We start from the raw sequence: 24,827 nt of genomic DNA on the forward strand, positions 1-24,827 counted from the left end.
AGTTTTCTCCCGAGGTGCCGACGGATAGGTAAGCGACATCTGGTCTTGTTTGGTGTACAAGCCCCAGTGGTTTTTCACATTGCTCTACCATAGTTTTTCACATTGCTCTACCGTCTATCATCAGATTCGGATGAGCCTGCGGCCGCTACCTTGTATCGGCTTTTTCCTCGTAGAAACCTGCCAACTGCCTAAGATCTGCTCTCGTTCTGACTTAGGCTTATAACTGACATCCTAATGCCACAACCGGCTTGTTTCTTTGGGGGATCGTTTTTAGTGAACTATACTGTCTACCCCTTTACTTGATCTACATATTATCGTATATCAAGTTTGAAACAATTTTAGAGGGGGTACATTTTTATCTTACTTTCACCCCTTCTTAGGAACTTAGTATATTTGACAGCATAATATACATGGCATTTTTACAAAGCATGATTCATGGCTCACTAGGCTATTTCTCTCATGAGTATTGACTGATTAGTCGGACCTGTAGGGGTGTACTAATATGCCAATCGATCTGGTCTATATACTTAGATTATGAACGTTACGTCGTAGGAGTATTTTGGCATTAGGTATTTTATGTGTAAATAACTTACAGGGATATTCCTGTTTGAAGTCTTTGCTTGGGAAGTGTCTAGGTTTTATTAGGAAATGATCCACAGAGATCATTATTTTTTAGTGTGATCTGTTACATTTACGTGTTTTAGAGCGGGCCTCATCCCCTGAGCAGTAGGGGAGAGGTGAGGAGTACTCCCACATAGATTTGGGTAAGTGCGTTGATTATTTTTTCAAAGTTGTCTGTATACTTAAAAGTGGTTGGCTGGACATGTCTGCCAGTGTATGTAACATGATAGAGTATGGTCAATGAGATTCGTGGATAGCCTGGATCAAGGAAGAAGTGATGAGATTTGATTTTGTCGATATGTATGACAGTTCTTTATTGTTGCTTCTTTAGGAAGGATTTTGTATGTTCCTGCAAGGTAGGCTTACCTGATGGGAGCTACTGGATACTGGTAGGTTGTATCATACCAAAGCAGTTTTTTCTTTTGTGTTTGATTGCACTATCAATTTTTGCAGTAGCGCTAGATTGGTCCTGACGAAAGCCTAGCGGCTGAAACATGTAGACTTCTTTTCCATCGCATTTTGACAGTTATTTTTTCAAACTGTCAGCGTACTGTTTAGGTCGAGCGACCTATCTCAATGCGCATGCGCATTGAGTGGGAGCGAGATATATAGGGGCTTATCGAGAGTTTACCTAACTGGCGATTCCACTGGCGATTTCTTGCAATGCATGTGCTTTTTAGGTCATTGCGCAAACCCTAAAAAGCGCGTGCACAATGCCACCAGCCGCCTGCCTGCCTGCCTCGCATTACCACATCAAAGGCAGACCTCCCAGCGCATTTCTCACCCCCTAATTATTCACGGCCGGTCGGCCGTACTTTCAGTTTCACGGCCGCGTCTCCTCTTAAAACTTGTTTAACTTGTTTTTTTATCTTGCCTCCCGCAGCGACGCAACTTAAGATCCCACGCCCCTTCATGAGAGACCAAACGGAGTTCTTAAATGTACACCAAGCAGGGTTAGGCTCTGGGGTCGTGCACTCTGAAAAGTTGTAAATACACATATAAATATGAAGTTGAAGCAAGTAAGGTTTATTCTTAACACCCTCACCATCAGCTACCAGGCAGTAACTGAATACATAAGAATACTCATCACCTAAGCATTCTAGGTTCCATGGAACCAACCTAAGATAGATATAAAGAGAATACTACACATCCTCTTTCTTATAATAAGATGAAACTTGCAGAAATAATACAAATGAAACAACATATGAAGCAGGCATCAAAATTACAACCTAGCACAAAATACAGGAAAAGAAATCACCACAAGAAAGTAAAGAGAATTTTCAAGTGGTGTAATCACTGTGGTAAGTTGGTACTTTCCTAACACGTGAACTTAATCTACTTGGAGGCACCACTGTGCCCTTAGAAGAGATGGTTTGACGTGCACGAGTATCCATATCAGCATTGCATTTTTTAACTATTGCAACACGATTTAAATTCCATATCTCACCATTTTCCAACTTCACAGAATTATTAAAACATTTGATAACCTTCATGGGACAAGAGTATTTGGACCAGGACAAAGAACCTACGGGAGCCCTGACCTTTACTTCATCCCCAACTTCAACTCTCCCTTCTTGTACCCTTTTCCTTTCATTAAAACACCTCTTATTTTTCAGACGCAGTTCTATCTCTCTCAGTCTCCATTCACCAATACCATTATCCTTTACTCCTTTTCCCCAGAACATCCATGCCGGACTCAAACTAGTATTGGGAGTTCTTCCTTTAAACAGCTCAAATGGAGTTTTCATGGTTGACATCTGTGGTGAAAACCTATGCGCCAGAATACACTTCTGCAATTCCACCTTCCAATCTAACGCATTCACCCTTGAAAGCTGAATGTTCTCCTTTATCACCCTATTAAACCTTTCCACGGTCTCATTCGTCTCTGGGTGATAGACAGAAGATCTTTTATGTTTAATGCCACAAGACAACAAAAAATCAGACATCATACCAGAGCAAAACTGAGGACCATTATCTGACAACAGAGATTTTGGAAAACCCTCTCTTTTAAAAATGTCCTTAAGAAAATCAATGACCGATGAAGAGGTTACCTTAGAAACAGAAGAGATCTCAACCCACCTTGAATAGAGATCAATCACAACTATCAAATAAGGAGTTCGATGCTCACCTGAGAGTAGACCCACAATATCAATAGCAATGTCCTCCCAAGGTCCACATGGGAGATCACGACAGATCATGGGAGCAGTACGAGATACTAAAACTTTATCACTTACTTTACAATGCAAACATTCCCTCACCTCCCTTTCAATTTCCAAATCCATCCCTGGCCACCAAAAAGAACAACGAATCCTTTCCTTTGTTTTTACAATTCCCATATGTCCTTGATGAGCCTCTTCAATCAACCTTTTCCTCAAAGAACTCAGAGGAATTAACTTAGAACCCCTTAAAAGAACACCATTCTCCACAGACAACTCATTCTTGATCAAATGCCACACTTTAGACAAACCGTTTTTAAAATCAGTATTGCTCGTTACAGAAGCAATCACACCATTAATCTCACAATCTTTACTGCACTTCTCCAACCATTCTTCTTCAAGTATAACACCAGAGGTAATTTCACAAACATTTACTTCACTTTCACAATCCATTTCCTCATAAACAACTTCATGAGAATCATCAACAAGACGTGAAAGACAATCTGCAGATACATTCTCCACACCAGGTATATAATCAATTTCAAAGCAGAATTCTTGAAGACCAATCACCCATCTTCTGATCCTTGAAGAAACATTATCCAAACCTTTCACCATGAAAATCTCCCTTAGTGGTTTATGATCAGAACAAACTTTAAACTTCTGACCCCACAGAAAATTCCTGAACTTATTTAAAGAATATGGCCAAAGCTTCTTTCTCAATGACCGAATAGTTCAGTTCCGCACCTCTCAAACTCCTTGAAGCACAGGCAATAAGCTTCTCCTGTCCATTCCTTCTTTGTTTTAAAATTGCCCCCAAACCCTTTGAACTGGCATCAGTGATAACATAAGTCTCTTCAAAAGGAACAAATGCTTGCAAATCAGGAGCGGCAACTAAATCTCTCTTGATGTCCTCAAACTCACTTTGACATACATCCGACCACTTAAATTCCTTGGTTTTCCCCAAAAGATCTCTCAATCCCCCAGATTTACTAGCTAAATTTCTGATGAACTTTCCATAGTATTCCACCATTCCAAGAAAAGAAACAACCTCCTCCTTATTCTTTGGTGATACAAGGTTTCTTATAGTATCAACCAGCTCTTTCTTTGGTGAAATACCAACCGCAGATATAGAATGACCTAAGTAATTCACTTCAGAGACTGAAAATTTGCATTTTTCAAATTTTAAGGTCAAACCAGCATCTTCTAACCTTTTTAGAACCGTCCTTAAAATTCTATCATGCTCCTCTTGATTCACTCCATAAATCAACAAATCATCCTGATAGCATTTTACTTTTTTTATACCCTTCAAAATGGATGCCATAACACGTTGAAAAACCGACGCAGCAGACACAAGACCAAAAGGCATCTTCTTATACTTGAAAGCACCCATCGGAGTGATAAATGCCGTAAGATCTTGCGAATCCTGCGTCAATTCAATTTGATGATAAGCCTGAGTTAAATCAAGAGTTGTAAAAATCTTAGCATCACCTAAAGATGATAACAATTCATCAATATTGGGCAAAGGAAATTTATCCACTACAACTTCCTTATTTAGTGACCTCAAATCACAACATAATCTTATTTCGCCATTGGGTTTGTTGGCGACAACAATAGGAGCCAACCATTCAGTTGCCTCAACGGAAGTAATTATATCCTGCTCCTGTAATTTTCTCAATTCCTGTTCAACTTTTTCCTGGATTGCTATTGGAATCCTCCTAACCTTAGCAACCACAATAACAGCATCCTTCCTTAACTTTATACAATGTTTATAGCCTTTAAGGCAACCCAAAACAGATTGAAAGAGTTTGGGAAACTCCTCCATAAAAGAGTTATCTTTTGATACAACCTCCTGAATTTGGATCTGAGGATTAGCATTTGGATTAAGTATGACTCCCAACATTCGTTGATGTGGCCACCCAATTAAACAATCATCAACTTTGGAAACGTAAACCTTCCCAACAATAATTCTTTCCCTGAATTCAATGGAAGCATTGAAATATCCCATCATGCTTATAGGTGCACCACCGTATCCTCCTGCACATACATCCATTTTGGTTCATTTGTTTCTTTCCTTTAAACACTTCTCATAAAACTCTTTAGAAACAATTGTTATGCGTGCACAAGAGTCAAATTTCATTTCCAGTTCAATTCCTTCGATCTTAACCAAATCAGTTGGATAATCCTTTTCTTCTTTATCCTTCACTTGACATATAATTCCTTTTATTTCTTTAGTTACAAATTTTTTTTCCTTAGATTTACAAAACTTTACAAAATGCCCCTTTTTCCCACACCCATGACAGAGAAAGCTCATCGCAGGACAGAACCTCGAGTTCGCCTTATGACCAGCTTTTCCACATCTATAACAAGTTACAGCTGACGAAGAAGCCTCCTCTTTACCTTTCTCATTTACCGAGGCCTTGCTTTCTTTCACCTCCTTAACCTGTGAAACATCCTCCTTCACCTCTAATTTTTCTACCTTTTCCTCAGACTTCCCTTTGTCGTGTTTTAATTCATCAACACATTTGATCATGTGTTCAACCCTCTTGGCTATACTTACAACTTCCTCAAGAGGTGGCTCATCTTTGAGCCATAATTCTTCTCTAATTTTATCTTCTCTACATTTCAACACTAGCTGATCCCTCAAACGTTCCTCGTTGGCAGGACCAAACTTGCAAGTAGAAGATAATTTTCTCAAAGCAGTTAGATATTCCTCAACTGACTCCTCTTTACCTTGCTCCCTTCTTCCAAAATGATATCTTTCCATTATGGTACTTACACGAGGTAAGTAATGTTTGTCAAGTTGTAACAAACAAACCTCATATTCATCCAAACCCCTCTGTTCCTGATGAGACAAAGCAGGCAAATTTTCTAGAACCTCCTGCGTTTCCCCACCAAGACAATGCATTAATAAAGAGTATTTTTTTTCCGCACTTAAGTTTGCGCCACAAACTCTTGCATAGTGCGCAAAAATCTTTTTCCATTTGCTCCATTTTACTCTAGGCTCACCAGGATCACTCAAGAAAAACGGAGGAGGAGTTACGTTCTGCATTCTTAAAATTTAAACAGATAAAAATTAAAAGCACAGCGTAAAAATTTCAAATAACTTTTCCCTTCTAAGTGCCTTTAAACTAGAATAAAATTCTTATCTTCCTTAGTCAGTTGTTAAATATTACGCCAATATACATAACCTAGACATATATCTTCAGCTTTAAGAAAAACTGCCGCTCTAGCTCTAATAATCAGAGATGCGTGCCCTTTGAACTCGCGCTTGAGAACGCACAGCCGCTCGAGTTCTCTCGATGATTTATGCGTGCCCTTCGCCAACTCCCATTCCTCATTCTACGACGTCATCACTCTGACAAGAACGCCGACGAAGAAGGAGCTCGTCCCACAGAATTGCCGTCCAGCCCAGGGAGAAAACGGTAACAGAAAACAAAGTCTCTTGGGCTTTCAACTCCACAGAATTTCTTTCTTTAGTAAAACGCTGTAATTTCACAGCTACACTTCTATTCCTTCTCAACCAGATCTTTCAAACTGCCGCTGGAGAAGTCGTAATTCAATTTAAATGTGAAACTCAGAAATATGAAAGAAATTTAAATTACAAACTTCTCTTATGTATCATACAGCCGCTGGAGAAGGAATATAATTATTTTCCACTACATATTGTAAATAATCCTTCGTATATCTTTCAGAACACTTCCTCTGAATTAACCAACTGCCGCTGGGGAAACCCTTTTTCCCTCATTCAAATTTACTGCCGCTGGGGAAGCTCAAATTGAGTAATAATGTCAATTAAGCACTTCGTGATACTCAAACTCCTTATGTAGATTTATAAAAATCGATTTTCACTCCAAACTTCCCAGAATGACAAAAAATAAAAAAATTTAAAGCTCAAAAAGCAAGTCCAACTACTTAGCTTGATGTTAGGGTGTTCTTCCTCTTTCCTTTCAATGCATCCCGTCCTCGTCGCCAATGAAAAGTTGTAAATACACATAGAAATATGAAGTTGAAGCAAGTAAGGTTTATTTTTAACACCCTCACCATCAGCTACCAGGCAGTAACTGAATACATAAGAATACTCATCACCTAATCATTCTAGGTTCCATGGAATAAACCTAGGATAGATATAAAGAGAATACTACACACTCCTCATCGCCTGGGCGTCGTGCTTCATGTTTGAGCAAAGCACAGCGCATACAAACAATGGCGGGCGTGGCTTTTTTTCCTCACAGCAGGCTCCCTTAAATTTCAATTACTCATGGTTTTTTAACCAGCTCCGCACTTGCGCTTCACCAGTAGTGCCGCTGCATATGTTTATTTTCAGCACCTTTCACTTTCAACAAGGCGGCGCACGCCTTTCTTTCAGTATGGCGCTTTTTTTAAATCTTGCCTCCCAAAGCAACACGACTTAAGATACCACGCCCCCTCATGTGAGACCTTCACACCCTCATCGCCGCTCCGCCCCCTCCCCTGCCCGCCGTGTCACATTTCTCCTCCCCCCTCCCCACAGCAATGCCCTCCGTCTTGTTCTCCTCCGTCGGCTGTTCCTTACCCCAGTTTCCCTTCCTCCTCGCCTCTCCTATTTCTTTATCTAAGCCAGTGGTTCCCAAACTTTGGACTCCTGAGGACCCCCACTGAATCACTACTGGAAGCCGGGGACCCCCAAGCAATTTGTACAATTTCAATAAAAAAAATTAAAACAGTAATTCGCAAAAAATACACAAACAAGTACACACCAAACAAATACGTACATTAATAAAGCTTTTATTATTTTATATTGAAAAATATGCACCCTCACACCCCCTCTCACCCTCACACCCCCTCACCCACCCTCACACCCCCTCACCCACCCTCTCACCCTCACACACCCTCTCACCCTCACACACCCTCTCACCCTCACACACCCTCTCACCCTCTCACCCTCTCACACACCCTCACACCCCCTCACTCCCCACACCCTCACACACCCTCAAACCCTCTCACCCTCACACCTTCTCACCCTCACACCCCCTCACCTCAAGCCACACACTGCTGCACGCCACACACTGCTGCGATTCATAAAGGGGGTGGTGATGGACAGAGCATCTGAATTAAGCAGAACACTCCTACCCAGTCAAAAGATCAGGGCTTGATCCATCACCGTTTTTTAGCTCACTTCACCATCCCAGTTCAGAAACTGGCTACATGCAAATTAGTCTGTCCCTGGCCCAGTGCATCATGGGAACAGGGCAGACCAAACTACCAAGCCAATTCTTTACAGGAAAGGAAACAAGCTTCCGGGGACCGGTTTCTGGCATTACAGCCGTCTTCAGCCCGGCTTGCTTGAATCCTGATGGTGCAGTGAGCAAGGGACTTATGTCTGAGCATACCCTTCCACTCCTATAGTGGCCAAAACGATTCATAAAGGGGGTGGTGATGGACAGAGCATCTGAATTAAGCAGAACACTCCTACCCAGTCAAAAGATCAGGGCTTGATCCATCACCGTTTTTTAGCTCACTGCACCATCCCAGTTCAGTACCTGGCTACATGCAAATTAGTCTGTCCCTGGCCCAGTGCATTATGGGAACAGGGCAGACCAAACTACCAAGCCAATTCTTTACAGGAAAGGAAACAAGCTTCCGGGGACCGGTTTCTGGCATTACAGCCGTCTTCGGCCCGGCTTGCTTGAATCCTGATGGTGCAGTGAGCAAGAGACTCATGTCTGAGCATACCCTTCCACTCATATAGTGGCCAAAACGATTCATAAAGGGGGTGCTGCACGCCACACACTGCTGCATGCCTCACACTGCTGCATGCCTCACACTGCTGCATGCCTCACACTGCTGCACGCCGCACACTGCTGCATGCTGCACACTGCTGCACGCTGCACACTGCTGCATTACTCCTACTACTGCATGCTGCACACTGCTGCCCGCTGCACACTGCTGCCCGTCTCACACTGCTGCTCGCCTCACACAGCTGCCCGCCTCACACTGCTGCACACTACCGCACGACTCACTGTTGCATGCCACACACTGCTGCACGCCACACACTGCTGCACGCCACACACTGCTGCACGCCACACACTGCTGCACGCCACACACTGCTGCATTACTTACACTGCTGCATGCTGCACACTGCTGCACGCCACACACTGCTGCACGCCTCACACTGCTGCATGCCTCACAACACCACCACATCACTCAGGAACACCACCACATCACTCAGGAACACCACCATATCACTCTAGGACACCACCACTTCACTATAGGACACCACCACATCACTCTGGGACAGCACCACATCACTCTGGGACAACACCACATCACTCTGGGACAACACCACATCGCTCTGGATCACCACTACATCACTCTGGATCACCACCACATCACTCTGGGACACCACTACATCACTCTGGGACACCACCACATCACTCTGGGACACCACCACATCACTCTGGGGCACCACCAATCACTCTGAGACACCACCACATCACTCCAATACACCACCACATCACTCTAATACACCACCACATCACTCAGCCCAACCACAACAGCACGCAGCACCACAACAGCATCACTCAGCACAACAACAGAACTGTCCTTGCTTGCTACCAACAAGCATTGCCATAGCCAATAGGACTCGCATTAGGAAAGAGTAAGCTATTGGCTTTGTAAATAACAATGCTATTAATTTATATATTTTCAAAGCCAACACATATTTAAAAAAATTGTCATTTACAATACCAATAGCTCACACTTTCCTAATGCGAGACCTATTGCATTGCAAATGCTGGTTTAAAAATACAAGCTTGCCTTTGTCTCCACTCATGGTGTATGGCAGGTACCACTAGTCAGAGTGTCCACTGCTGTGTTAGCAGGCTGGATTGTCCAATTCATGATTTCTCTCTTTTATTTAACATCCAGCAGATGCATACTGTGTGGGCATCTTGGTCCAAGCACTGCACTTCTGTACTAGGCTCACAGCCCATAATTAATGTTAGAAGGGTTATGCATGTAACAAAGGGCACAACCTATGTTAGGGGATTTGTGGGGTGGGGGCGACAGGAAGAAGTTGAGAGACTAAAGCAAACCTTTCGGCTACAGTGGAAATGCCATTTCAAAGTGGTAGGTGATCATCGAAATGAAAACTGTGGTAATATTCACACAATCCTACTATTTTTCAAAGTTGTAAGTCAGCAAAAACAAATCGCAACAGTGCCCTGTGTTAAAACATTTCCTTCATAAACTTCAATGGTGGGGGCTAGCATGTAATGTTGGTGAGCCAGAGGCTGTGGTCAAAGCAACAGGCTTAAGTATTGCGCCTTCTGATAAGACTGGAAAAACCACTGCAAAGAACTCGAGTGGAACACTTTTTTTGTAAAAGTCAACTGGAAAATAAAGACTAGTCTCTATGTAACTGCTCCACCTCCTAGCAAACATCACTGGGAAGTAATTCCACAGGTGAAGTCTTTTCAGACAAGATGGGCTCTGGTCAGTGATTTTTGTTTAGTATGTTAGCTTCTTGTATAATGTGTTGTGGCGCCTGAAGACCGCAATAAAAAGCAAAGAGCGGTTTATTTAAAAAAACTTGAGACTGAAATTATACCCAAAACTCTGTTGTCTACCGGACAGAGCAATAGTGCATATTGGATAGCCATTCTTGAGCATTAGAAAGTACGTGACAGTGTCGATACATTATTGTACACATGTAACTATAGAATACTGGGGCAAGTCAAAGAGGCCTGATGGGCACGTTTTGCAGGTTGTTGATACTGCTGCAACAATAAAAACGAAAGCCCTCCTTGCACTAGGGGGCGGCAAAACCACGGACATTAATCTTCATTTATTTATGACTGGTTGCCTGGAATTCTTTTATTTTCTCACATGGTCTTTAATCCGGGAATGCCAGCTCGTTCTGAAGCTACGCTTATGTTTGTTTTCAGTGAAAGGAAAGGAAAAGATTAAAACCCATGAATCATTTTAACTAAAGGGCAGTTGTGACAAGCGCACTTATTTCCAAATATAATCACTCATCTGGTATGCTGTAGTCCTGAGTGAATGCGTCAATGATTTTAGACTGCTTTCTTAAATGCAATTACAAAACAAACAAAACAAATCTACACACAAACACGCACACACAAATTTAATCCTTACATGCAGTTCCAGAAGAAGAGCCCTCCTGCCCGTTCAACGTGCTCCAGCGCTCTTCAAACTCACCACGCAGCTGCTTTCAGGGCAAATGGGGACAGATAGCAAAATGCCCAGGGCCTGGTCACAAACAGAACAGCAACCACACGCACTGCTGTGCGAGCTCGAGGTCGGGTGATGGGCAGATTGATTAACACGATATAAGGGCAATCACCCTTCAGATTGCACCTATAGCCTAAGGGTGATTGGCCCGATTTCATCGCAGTCATGCCGCCCCTGGCGCCAAGGACATTCACACCTCTCCTGTGTGGGGAGCCTGAGGGGCAGATTGTATGGCAGTGTTGGCGCCTGGGCGCCAAGTATATTCACACCTCCTTTTGTGCTGCGAGGGCTCATGAGTGTTTAGTTTTTTATTCCGACGTTAGGCACTCAAGTCCTGCGGACCCCCTGGGAATGGGTCACGGACCCCTGGGGGTCCGCGGACCACAGTTTGGGAAACGCTGATCTAAGCCCCTCGTATTCACTATAATACAGTCCACGTTGATTGAGCACAGGGTCAAAGAAAGGATTATTGTCATTATAATGGAAATGAAAACAAGGCATGCGCAACCCACCATCTACAACCCTTACATTAACATTGGTCAGTGATTGGTACAAAATAAGTACCCCTCTGTATATAATATAAATGTCACAGTGCTGTGCTACATTTAGGTTCGCCGGTATAAATATTTTCTGTCGCCCCTCATTTCTAATGCCTCTCAATCTCCCCTCACTCTCTCAGTCTACCTCTCTCCCTTTCCCTCACTTTCCTCTCTCCTCTCACCCTCTCCTTCTCTCTCTCTCCTCTCTCCCCCTCTCTCCTCTCTCCCTCTCCCTCTCTTTACCTTCCCCCTGCTCTCCTTTTTCTCCCCCTCCCCAGATCCCCCTCTGCTTGCTCTCCTCTCTCTCCCTCCCTCCCCTCTCTCTCCCCTCCGTCCTTCGCTCTCGTCCTCCCCCTCTCTTCTTACCCTCCCTCTCTCCCTTTCCCTCACTTCCCTCTCTCCCCGTCTCCCCCTCTCTCCCCCTCTCTCCCCCTCTCTCCCCCTCTCTCCCTCTCTCTCTCTCCTCTCTCCCCTCTCTCTCTCCTCTCTCCCCCTCTCTCTCCTCTCTCCCCCTCTCTCTCTCCCCCTTTTTACCCTCTCCCCCTTTTTACCCTCTCTCTCTCCTCTCTCCCCCTCTCTCTCCCCCTTTTTACCCTCTCCCTCTTTTTACACTCTGCATCACTGCATCACCACATCATCACATTACAAAAGTTTAAGCTATTGACATTACAAATTAAATAAATGATTTAAATATTAATTATTTAAAAAAATTAAAAGCCATTGTTAACTGTATTATCAATACATCTAAGTCACGTAAATACAAAACATGTTGCATTACAAATGCTATAGGTGTCACATTTGCGAAAGTTATAACTATTGGCATTGTAAATGACAAAGCTATTAACTTAGCTATTTTAAAAAACAACACATAAATAAAAAAAAAACATTTATAAGACCAATAGCTCAAACTTTCCTAATGCGAGACCTATTGCATTTCCAATGCTTGTTTTAAGCTTGAAACTGTGATCATGTTTATTAAAGTTTCATAAGTTATCCCAGTAGTCAATTTTATCTTTTTCACTGTATCATTTTCACTTTTTTGCACTGCAAACCATCAGCACCTCACATCAAGACTAGCGTGTGGTTGCACCGATCACTGTGGGGCAGAACAAGCTAAGTTTTGATACTGCATTTGGCAGGTTGCACATATTGGGCAACCTATCATCAATCCCAGATGACGAAGAGTAGCCACTCAAGTGGGCTGATGGGATTTTCTTGCACTTATTGTCTCTCCTTCTTCTATGGCCTAGGCCTCTAGAGGTCTCATCCATTTTCTCTTGTTTGGTAGACCGGTAGGTTCTTGGTTTGTTGTTCAGTGATAGAGTGGGGATTGAACACTACCTGGTCTTTAAATATTTCCCTAGGACCCTATGTTTAAAGTTTTTAGTGTACTGACACTTTGTCCTCCTTCTGCCAAAAGATTCAGTAAAGCAATTGTGTGGGTAACACATGCTTCTCTGGTCTTTGATGCCACCACTAGCTCATCGATATATTGAACCAAAACAGATTTTTCTGGCATTTTCAGACTTTCTAACAATCTTTTCAGAATCTGATTAAAAATGGTAGGGCTTTCAGAATACCCTTGTGGAATTTGGCAACATGCCAGAAGAGTCTCTCCAAACCTGAACAAAAATAATGGATGGCTTTCAGGATGTAATGGAATGGAAAAGAATGCATGGCATAAATCAATGACCGTGTACCACTCTGCATCATGAGGGATTTGATACAGAATTACAGCAGGGTTTGGCACGATGGGACAACAAGGGACATCAATTTTGTTCACCTTCTGCAAATCTTGCACTATTATATAGGTTCCGTTAGGCTTCTTTAATCCCATTATAGAAGAGTTACATGGACTGCTCATTATTTCTCTCAGTAATCCTTGTTCGAACATCATATCAATTGCAGGTGTTATTCCTACAATAATTTCTGATGTCAGCTTATACTGCGGGTTATTAGGGAAATTTGTTCCTTCTTTTACAGCAACCTTTACAGGATCGATGTCTCTCATTAGATCAATGTCGTCTCCTGTGAAATCCCATACATCAGACCTCACCATTCCTTTTAGTTCATATGGGATTTTCTCTGCATCAAACACAGGAAACATGTCATTTGCTACTGATTCTAGTTCAGCCATTGTCAATTTATATAGGACATCCTCATCTGGCATTTGGAATGCAATGCCATCGGGAGAACAGTAGATGGTACAATTCATTTCACAAAGTAGATCTCGTCCTAGTAGGTTTACAGGACTAGAATCACACACTTTAAAGCGATGCATGTTTTTAAATGGACCAATTTCTACCTCTACAGGTTTCGTAAGAGGAGCCTTAATTTGTCTATTTGAAACACCTACAACTTGGATTGTTTCACCTGAGAGAGGAAGGTTTGGAATTTCCACTGATCTAACAGTAGAACGGGTAGCACCAGTATCCACAAGGAATGTAATATTCACATCATTCACCTTACCATCCACAAATGGACCTGACTGATCTACCTCTAGAGTTGCGCCAATCACGCACTCTTCTTCCTTTCCTAGGCACCGTCAATAACTTTAATCCGACTCATTACTGTCTTGCTGTAACCAGTACTGTGAGACAGCAGCTGCATGCGGCAATTTTGTTACCTGCTCTCCGTCGTAGAATCCTGTCTCTGCACTGTACCTCTGAGGATTTACGCTCTGAAGGAGAGGTGGTTTCAGCACCTGACACTGTTGAGTAACTAACTGCTGCTGTTGCGGCTGTTGGCAACTCACCTCATTCTGCACCTGTGGATTCAACAGTTGATTTTCACGTTTAACCTTTGATGGCAATTTACACTCGGTTTTCCAATGTCCTAACTTTCCGCAATTATGACATGGCCATTTCTTTTTGGCTTCTTCTATGCTTATCTGACCTTTCCATTTGCCAATATTGTGCTTTGACCTTACTTGCCCTGTTCCACTGGACTGATTATTCATCTGAGCTTCTTGTTGTTCTGCAACCTTTATTTGTGCCCACATTGCCTTCTCTTTAAGCTTACGCTGTCTGGCATCAATGTCATCACTGCAGTACTTTGCATATCGCAGCACATCATCGACAGGCTTATCTTGCCAGCATAACATATGCTGCTTAATCATCTCGCTAATCTCAGGTCTCAAACCATACACAAATCTATAAACAAAATGACTCATGTCCTTTTCAGAACCACTTGTCCTGTGTTTCCAGGGTCTATGATAACGTGTGGGGGTTCATGACAGTAAAAAACCCTCATATGCGAACACTGGTATCAAGCGATATATCTTGATTCTCCGCTGTTTTAGTGTTGCAGCTGCATTATCATTGGGTCTTTTCCTTTGTCTAGTATGCTGGCCTCCACACGGAGGAAGACCGACTGGATTGACAGTAGTGGTCAGGGATTAAAAATGATGGGTGAGTTGGTGCTCAGATTAGTGTAGTTTAAAATCTCTTATACCTAGTCTCTGAGGATTTTATTCTACACACACGAGGCCAAAGACAGTAACCAAGAGTAACAGTCTGACAGCTGCATGGAATCTTACTCCCATTGTAGGACATTACCCATGTGGTGGATGCGTTGTCTGTAAATTAACAAAAATAACCAAGAACCTCCCACTGTCACCAAATTTCAAATGGGAGTTGTGCAGCCACACCAACTGTAATACTACACATGTAGTATACATGATTGTCTGCCCTTGTAAGTTAAAATACATAGGGATGACCTGCCGCAAGGTGAAACAATGGATAATTGAACACAGGAGTAATATCTCATGCAAGAAAGCTATGATGCAAATGAGCAGACGTTTCTTAGAGAAGAACCACTCGGTAGATGAGATGAACTGGGTAGTTCTGGAGACTCTAACTATCAAAAACCAAAACGCAGAACAAATCTTGTATGAAAGAGAACAGCGCTGGGTACACCATCTGAAGACGGACAAGGAAGGAATGAATGATAACATTACCTGGCACTCATTTACTTAATGATTCTTTATGACCTTACGCTGCACCTTATTGGGAATCACGTCACCAATACTTGCAAGACCACCTTGAACTGAATAGTAAAAAAAAAAACTTTAACTACTTTTCTCCCTTAAGCGAATACCTGACATACGTCACAATTAGAATTTAAACCTATCATAAATCTTTGTCTGACTACCAACGTTACCATACAATTCACAACATAGTGAGAATCTAAGCACGCCTCACTAGGTAATAACTACGATCCAGATCAGACACTCTAAAGGATATCCAAATTCATTAACACTATAAAATTACCGTTTCATAACCATGATTGACACAACACCAAATATTACAAACTAAAAGTAATAATGCATCTTCAGTAATTGGTCAACACTCGTGCATCCTTTGTAAGTACTAACAATACTGACGTAATACTACATTACTGCCAGTCTATCTTCAATGCCATCTTTTTGTCATCATCCCCCGATAAAATCCTCCAAGAAATTAGAAAACCTCGCTCGCCCCTATACAATTCGAGGTAAATAATATAACTTAATTTGGGCAACCCCAGAGAAAATTCCCCGTTCAACCAAGTACCATAGTCTCTCTTTACTCTTGACTGATCGGAATTGGCAAAAACCGGCTACAAGCGGCTGCCCGACACACGAGGCCTGGAGACAGCACAAGTCGCTGGAGACGGCAACACCGGTAAGAGCGATACCCTGAACGATGAGACAACTAACTGTAAGTAACACAGCAACGATTTAATGCCCTTTCATTTTGTGACAACAGCAACAGGCTTGCCGCTCTGTTCCGACCCCTCGATGACAGCGCCATAACAATGAAACAAGGTAATGCCTTCCGCTGTAGCTTTAACGCTTAAATCTTACCGCGGCTCTTAACTGTGTAAATACAGGGACTCTCCATCACTCTGCTCGTAACATCGGATGCCTTTGACTAAAACGGCATCCACCTATACACCCAGACAGGATGTTCAAGACACGCCCGTCTTTTTGCTAACAAACGTTTGTAAAAACGTCCTTTGATAATATTTATGATGACAATGATCCCGATGAGAACCCACTCTATCCTTGACTGCCTCAAGCACCACTTCTACTTTTATACATTATATCATTTATTTTGTGTAGCTTTTACCTTTTTCTTTGACCCTTTGGCCCTTTGTGGTTTGTGCACAGTACGTTAATACACGTCCAAAACTTGTTATCCAGCATTACATTAGTCACCATGTCTAGATAGTCGATATACATGGATTACTGTGATTCTAGAATGTATTAACTCAAGTACGACACAGAGAATGTGACTACCATGAATCATTCTTTTCCTTTCAGATAAATGATCTATAAACTGAAGTGGTAATCGCACCACTTAGCCCCTTAAGAGTCAACAATTTACTCTTAAGCACCTTGGTCCTGACGAAAGCCTCTAGAGACGCCAGAAGGCTGAAACATGTTGACCTGACCTACCTCACTAGTGCGGAAGGCTGGTAACTAGGCCTTAGCACGCACACCACTGTTTTTTACTTCTCTACACCTAAGCTCGATAGAGTAAAATCCCCAGAGACTAGGTATAAGAGATTTTAAACTACACTCACCTGAGCGCCAACTCACCCCTCATTTTTAATCCCTGACCACTACAGTCAATCCAGTCGGTCTTCCTCCAGGTGGAGGCCAGCATACTAGACAAAGGAAAAGACCCAATGATAATGCTGGTGCAACACTAAAACAGCGGAGAATCAAGATATACCGCTTGATACCAGTGTTCGCATATGAGGGTTTTTTAATGTCATGAACCCCCACACGTTATCATAGACCTTGGAAACACAGGACAAGTGGTTCATTCTCTCCAACTTGGGGCCCGATGTAGGACACCAAATACCGGTCGGTAACGGACGATTTTGGCCACTACCGACCGGTATTTGGTGGTTGAGATGTAGGGGGCCTGAAATTTACCGATTCGGTAAATCTAGATGTAGGTGGCACTGAAAACAGTGCCACAGGCCCTTAAGAATTCGTTATTTACCACAAAATTCTATTGTGTGGTAAACAACAAATTCCTGTGTACATGCACATCTGTGCATGTACACCTGTGCCATGTGGCACACATACATGCCCTAAGGGCATGTATGCGTGTCACATGGTACTAAAGCCAGAATCAGGGGTGCAACAGGGTGTCAAATTAACACCCTGTCCCCCTTGACAAATCGGTAATTTTACCGAATCTGTATTTACCGATTCGGTAATTGACATTGATTCCTATGGGCCTCAAATCCCAAAGGAATCAATGGCAATTACCGAATCGGTAAATACCGATTCGGTAATTACCGAATCATACCGATTCGGTAAAAATTACCAAATAATTTCCTACATTTCATTTACCGAATCTAGAATACCGAATCGGTAAATTTCGGTATTCTAGAGTCGGTAAATAAGATTTGCCTACATCGGGCCCTTGATTATTTACTCTAGCCAAAGGAAGCGGAATGGACTACGATTCCTTTTCCCTCTCTTGATTTTGGATCATGTCCTTTTCACTCATATTTTCATATCCGCTATACTGTTTAAAAACTAAAAGCAACCTTTAGTAGTAAGCATGCACAGACTCCTTGCTTTCCTCATGTGTTCTATCAATTTTTACCCTATCTGTTTCTTTCAGGGAAAATGTATCCTTCAGGAACGTAATCCCATGCACATACTTTCTCATCACATCTGGGCTTGGTGCTCCCATTTTGTCATCTCTAGGGTACTCCTTCTCCAGCCAGTCAACAGTGATTTTACAATATGTCCACAAATAAGCAGGGACAACGATTTCAAATAATCCGTCCAAATCTACCCACAATACTTTCGAAACCTTCACAAATCTATCTAGTTGTCAATACCATTCCACAGGCTTATTTTCTCTCAACCTAGGAAAATCATTTGTGAATGACAGTATATCCTGTCTAGACCACGGGACGTGTACATAACCTCCTCCCGTGATCTCCCTCATTGGGCATTCTACTACTAATGGTTCCTTTTCCCTTACCGGAAAAGCAAGTGTTGCTTTATCAGCTGTTCCTTCTTTCCTTCTTATCCACCTACTTCTCCACCTGTCCACATCTCTCCATCTTCTCAGTAACACAGTTAGTTCCTTCACTTGGGTTAACCTTCATGAGGTGTTCAGATTCTCTATATCCTTTTCAGTAAAATCTACTCTTTATGGCTTTTGCAATCCCTTGTTCTTTGCAAAATCTCCTCCTAATTTGTTCTCTGCTTCCTCTAGTTTCTCATGTAAATTCTTGGCTCTCCATGTTATGCTTTTACACATAAACATGAGCTCTTCGTCCTGATAGGATTTTAGTCGATCTGTACCAATAGTCCCCAAAATCAGTTCCTCCATGTCTATTATTAACTTCAGCACATCCAAGGGTTGTGGTTCGGCATTTTTATTCTGCAAACTCTTTACCCAATCACTTAATTAATCTGGGGACTGACCCACAGGGGTCATAGTTAACCTCATTCTGTCTAAAATTCTCTCTGGGGTTACAGTCGTTGACTCTGCTACCATAGGAGTCCGATTTACTGGACTCTGATTTATGGTCAGATTTGTAGGCGGACCTAATCTAGATGGACCAGCAAAATCCTTCATCTCATTTTCAGGAATTATCCCTTCTCTTGCCCTTTGCATTCCAGGATTAAATGGAATGGTTAAGGAATGGTCGTCCCTCTTTTGGTTCTCGATTACTGGCCCTATTGTTACTGGCACAGTCACATCTTCCATGTTCTTCATCAATTCTCTTATTTTGTCAGTTAATTCTCCCGTAGTTCTGGCTAATTCAACTGTATTATCATTATCAAGCCTCACCGTCTGTAGTGTTTCTGATCTGTTAAATGAATTGTTTATCCCTGAATTTGTTGAAAGCTGTTCTGGACTTTGATTCATCACAGTTTCCTTTGGCAGGGCATTTGGTGTCACCTCCGCAGAATCCTGTTGATGTGGAGGTGGTCTCCTATTTAAAATGTCTTCCAGCAACTCATCATCTGTATCCCTCACTCCATACCCATACCTTTCTGACACTGCGTGTTTTCTTTGCTCAGTAGACTGTTTCCCCGTAATTTCATCAACTGTTCTAGCAGGAAACATTCCATCAGTCATATTAGCATGCCGCCAACGTCCCATTCGTTCTTCATGATTTAAAACCCATACTCTACCATAACTATGACTGTAATTCTTTACACCTCTGTGTCTCTCTCTTTCATACATTTCATCTTCCCATTCACCTAACGCTTCAAATTGAGTTGGACCAGGTCTCAGTTCCAGTTTCATCAGTCTTCCTCTCAAATTTCAAATCACAGCTGTGCTAAACGATCTGTTCTCTGGAAAAGCCAAAATGCCATCGTCTTTAGTATATTTCACCCAATTGTCTAACCATATACAAGTATGATAGCCATATTTCACCATCATATAAGATGCTGGTGTTTTCAGTGGAGGAAATACCTTTCCTTACCTAGTCACAATAGGTTTGTCTTTCTTGAAAAGATTTTTAAGTTTCCCGAACCATGACGTTTTCTGTGGTTCACCGTAATAAATTTTTACTCTTTTATGTTGTCAAAACACACAATTCCTTTGCCAATTGACTCTTCTTAATGCTTCGCGTGTCTGACCTATCCCAGCGCGTCTCACACCAACGGATCAATCAGAAAGCTCTACATCACTCCTACACTGACCTATTCCAGTGCGTCTCACACCAACGCACCAATCAGAAAGCCCTCTGCTCTTCCGCAACTGGCCAATAGCAGCACGGTCATTTTGACGTCAGTTCTACTCCTGCTTCTGCCGATCCCTCCTTTACAAAATTTATATGCACAAAATTTCTTAACCTTTTTCTTTTCACTAAAATGCTTAGATTCAACGTAAAATACACTTCCATTGTCTGTTTCTCTAGACAAAAAGGATAGCTTATTCAAACTTACAAGAATATGTTCAATAAGTGTAGGACTTCCCTCTACCTTACCCTTCTCTCACGCAAGAGGCAAACCTGTTTCTCTGGGGATAAAACACACGTGGAGACTATACTGTTCCTGGGAATTAAGGCCAAAGATTCACAAGAGAACCTGTTGCTATTTCACACACAGAAATGTCCCTAACATAACACACCGTCCTGTGTTATCACCAAATTAGAATCAGACGATGTGCAATTCCAGGTAACTTCTCTTGCCACACGTGTCCACTTCCTACTTCCCGAAAGCTTCAAAATTCTGACTACACAAAACGTGATACAAGACTCAACATAGAGTGTTAGACATGAAAATAATCAATAATCAATAATCACCAAACTAATCAATAATAACCATCAGTCTGCTACCAAGTAATTGATCCAGCGTGGCTAAAATAAAATTTATTTATTAAAGCTGTCAGAGAATCACAATATAGACTTTATATACATTATATACAATAATTTGGATCCTGACTGCCTTTAGCATCAAGGTACTCCGCCATTTGGTCGATGAACCAACTAGTTGAGTAAGTTGATGGTGATCAAGTTCAGCTCAACCACATTTAAAGCTTTTATACATTTATAATCAGTTTATATTAAAGAACCACAGACTCGTATTTCAATGTTAAAACATTAATTTATCTTAAAGAATTTGAGCAAAATGAGATTAGGCTTTATTAAACAGTTTCTTTGAAATATTCATAGAAAAATCGAGGTCTTTTAAGAAAAAGGAATTTAGCAAAGTTTTAGAAAATGAAAAGGGGAAAAACGATTATTACCCTTTAGCCTAAGTCGATGATGAGAATGGTCTACCAGGAAGGCTGATGAACCGCAGGTTTCATAATGGGACTCCCAAAGCTGACTGACTAACCCTATAATCTCCTCCGCACATCCCAAGGGTCTGTTCCCGCAAAGTTCTGGCGCAGTCAAAGTTCAGAGTCCATGAACGACAGAGTCTCTCACAGCATCAGGATAGGGTGAATGTAATGTCCGCTCAAAAATATCAGAATGGACCCCTATTACACTCTATTCCTTGGCTAACTACACACAAAAGTTGCAATCTTTCGGGGCACGAGTCACAGGGATTGGTCAGTTAGGATGAGGTGACAGTCTCCCCATCGCCCTCCTAGTTCAAACCGGTTTGATCATGTATGTCAAAAGGTGACCAAATGTCTTTCAATGTCTTTGCAACATTTACTGCAAGGCCCACTGTAAACATCTCCTCTCCTTAGTTCCCAGGCATAGCATTTTGAACTTTTGGCACAGTTTCAATTTTCAGGCCAGGCTGGTTTTGGCCTTGCTCCCTCCTACCCATTTTAGGTATTACCTATGATGGAGCGGGTAGAACAAAAACTTTTGTACACCTACTCTAATTTGCGTAAAATTAACTTAACTAATCATTCTAACCCTAATTCAGTAATCTGTTTGATGTGTACTTGATACTAATTCAACCTTTTGCACCTAAGTAAACACCCTTTACACAAAACTGGCAAAACTGCATGGCATAGCTAATAAATCTAATTAAGTACTCAAACTAATCTTAGAGTGTGTTAAAATAGTAAGTAACACGAAATGTATATGTTCTGTGTTGCTTTGTGACTGTATTGTTGCCCAAGATGTCAAACGATGAGTATTATGGCCTTATTGTTGCTTTTTGCTAGAAAAATACTAAAACGCCTTGGGTTTAGTATGGGGTTAAACATTAGTACTACATTTCCATATTCAAATTTCTGTATTTTATTGATTTTCACCTTGTTAACATTTGGGCCTATTAAGCCATGCAAATCCAAGATGGCGTTGGGAGAGCCACATGCTACGCTGAGCGCATGGTATTTCCGCGCATGACCAGATCACCTCAGAGGTCACGTGGTTGGTGAACCATTGACATCGCGTTCCCAACCAAGGTCGATTTTGCTGTGGACTTGTCCCCGAGCCGAAGATGAGCATATGAGAAATTGTGCAAAACAAAGAATGGAACCTGTCAATGGAGCTGTATTCATCGAAAAGATACATTTTCTGCTTCCCACATGGGAATCGAATGAACTATTGCTCTTTGGAACCTTTGTGCTAAGTCACCATGTAAAACCAGTTTGAGCTGGGAAGAGGGAAAATGACTGTCGCAACCCTCTAAACCAGCCAATCGGAACATTGGTCAGCCCCCAAGTTGCCACTTTAGTATGAAGTAAGACAGGGAAAGGTATAAGCAGCCCCTCATTTGTCATACCGCATTTGACCCTTTTCATTTCCTCGCTCCACTCTGCCGCACTGCGTTTTACTGTGGATTGCTGAACAGACTTTGTCATTTTAGTAAACTTTATTTTAAATTATTGGCGCATTTTCCAATTATTTGTTCTGTTGGTGGGATCCCTGAGGGTCAGGCAGTCAGCTTATGGGAAGTCCTTTCCAGTGATTGCGGGTGTCCATTTCAACCGAGTTATCATCTTCTGCTCATGGGTAATTGAATGATTTGTAATCTAGTCATGTTTCCTCTTAAATTCTATTTTCTAATGCTCATTTCATGAATAAATCTGATTTCTATTATAAAATAAATTAAAGACCTAATGATTTCTGCTAAGATTTAGATAAACTTGGATTTGATCTAACTTAAACCCGAGTTTGTGATTTAAATATTATAAATATAAAATGCTTCCAAGACTTGGATTGGCGAAATAGCATGTCTATATCCAATAACACCATCAATCAATCCAACTAGTAGGTCCATTGACTGAAAAGTGGAGTGCCCTGATGCGAAAGTCAGGATTTCTGAAAGTGTAAATAATGTGTATATATTGAGAGTAGATACAAAATCCTGATAGATAATAAGGTATCCACATGTCCAGGAGCCCTTCTCCTAAGCACAGATTCTAGAGTGCCGTGTGATTGCGCTGAGTGTTGGTGTTATGGGCCCCATCAGCTGTCTGTATGAATGACTGATCTATGAAGTGAGTCTGTGACAAAAGGAGATTTGTAAATTGACCCATTTGCACTGGATCAGATTTCCTGGTAGCGGAGAGGATGGTTATTATTGTTTTGGTTTGGTGATTATTGGATTTATGAGGACTAACACTTTATGTTGAGTATTGTCTATGTTATGTGTAGTCGGAATTTTGAAGCTTCCGGGAAGTAGGAAGTGAATTTGTGTGGCGATAGAAGTCACATAGAATTGAACATTGTCTGGTTTCAGGATTCGCGATAACACTGAATTGTTTTATGGTAGGGAAATATCTGTATGAGTGTATTGACTGAAGTAGCATCCGGTTTCCTTGTGAAACTCTAGCCTTAATTCTCAGGAGCATTATAGTCTCCACATGTGTCTTATCCCCAGAGAAACGGGTTTGCCTCTTGCTTGTTAGAAGGGTAAGGTAGAGGGAAGTGCTACTTTATCGACGAAACGAGAACATTCTGTGGTTGGGTAGAGGTAAGCGCTGCCTACTGGAAAGACAGGATTCTTGTGTAATTGAATAAAGCTACCTCTTTGATTTAACGAAACAGACAATGGAGATGTGTTTATGTTGTTACTAACAGATTTTGATTAAAGAAAACTGAAAAAAAGAATTGCCGATACATTTTGTAAAGGAGGGGTCAGCAGAAGCAGGAGCAATAGCTAGAGCTGATGTCAGAAAGACCATGCTGGGATAGGTCAGTTGCGGGAAAGACGAAAGTTTCTGTTATTGGTGTATTAGTGTGAGACTCTCTGGGATTGGAGAGTTACTGGAGTGACGTAGACGCTCCAGATAGGTGTGTTAGTGTGAGTCGCGCTAAGATTGGTCAGAAAACGTAGAAGCCGTGAAATGTGAATTACAGAGGTTATTTGATATAGATTTTTACGGGAACAACACAATGATGTTTTACAATCTGCATGAGAAGGAGAAGCAGTCATGGCTTGGGAAAATAAAAGCGCTGTTTAAGAAAGATAAGCCGATTGTGACTAGAGAAGGACAGATACTTCCCCCACCGAAAACGCCTGCATCTTTTATGGTGACGAAATATTGGTATCAAACCTGCATTTGGTTGGAAAATTGGGTTAAATACACTAATAATATTAATAGGCACATTTATAAAGCGCATGGTTGCGATCGGCCAGTGTGTCCCCGCGCTGCGGTGCACCTGCCCAGATTGCCACAGCCTAACCTCGCCAGTCCTAACTATCCCTGGGGAAGAGATGCATTTTCAAATGTTTCCTGAGACACAAGGGAAGTCTGTTCCATTGCTGTGGCAGCCAGAAAGCGGAAGGAGCGCCCACCCATCCTTGCTGTCTTAATAGCGGGATCGCACACCAGACCCGTCCCCCATGATCTCAGTTGGTGTGCTGGGAGATAAGGAGTGAGTA

The 24,827-nt window shown here is 41.9% G+C and overlaps 1 long non-coding RNA gene across 4 annotated transcripts in view; it reads left to right on the plus strand.

Moving 5' to 3' along the window:
* LOC144780854 (uncharacterized) overlaps window positions 1-24,827 on the plus strand; it is a 502,533-nt gene that overhangs the window by 101,397 nt on the left and 376,309 nt on the right. The gene's annotated exons all lie outside the window — the stretch shown is intronic.

This window comes from Lissotriton helveticus, chromosome 9, assembly GCF_964261635.1.
Source record: "Lissotriton helveticus chromosome 9, aLisHel1.1, whole genome shotgun sequence".
Taxonomy (NCBI): Eukaryota; Metazoa; Chordata; class Amphibia; order Caudata; family Salamandridae; genus Lissotriton; species Lissotriton helveticus.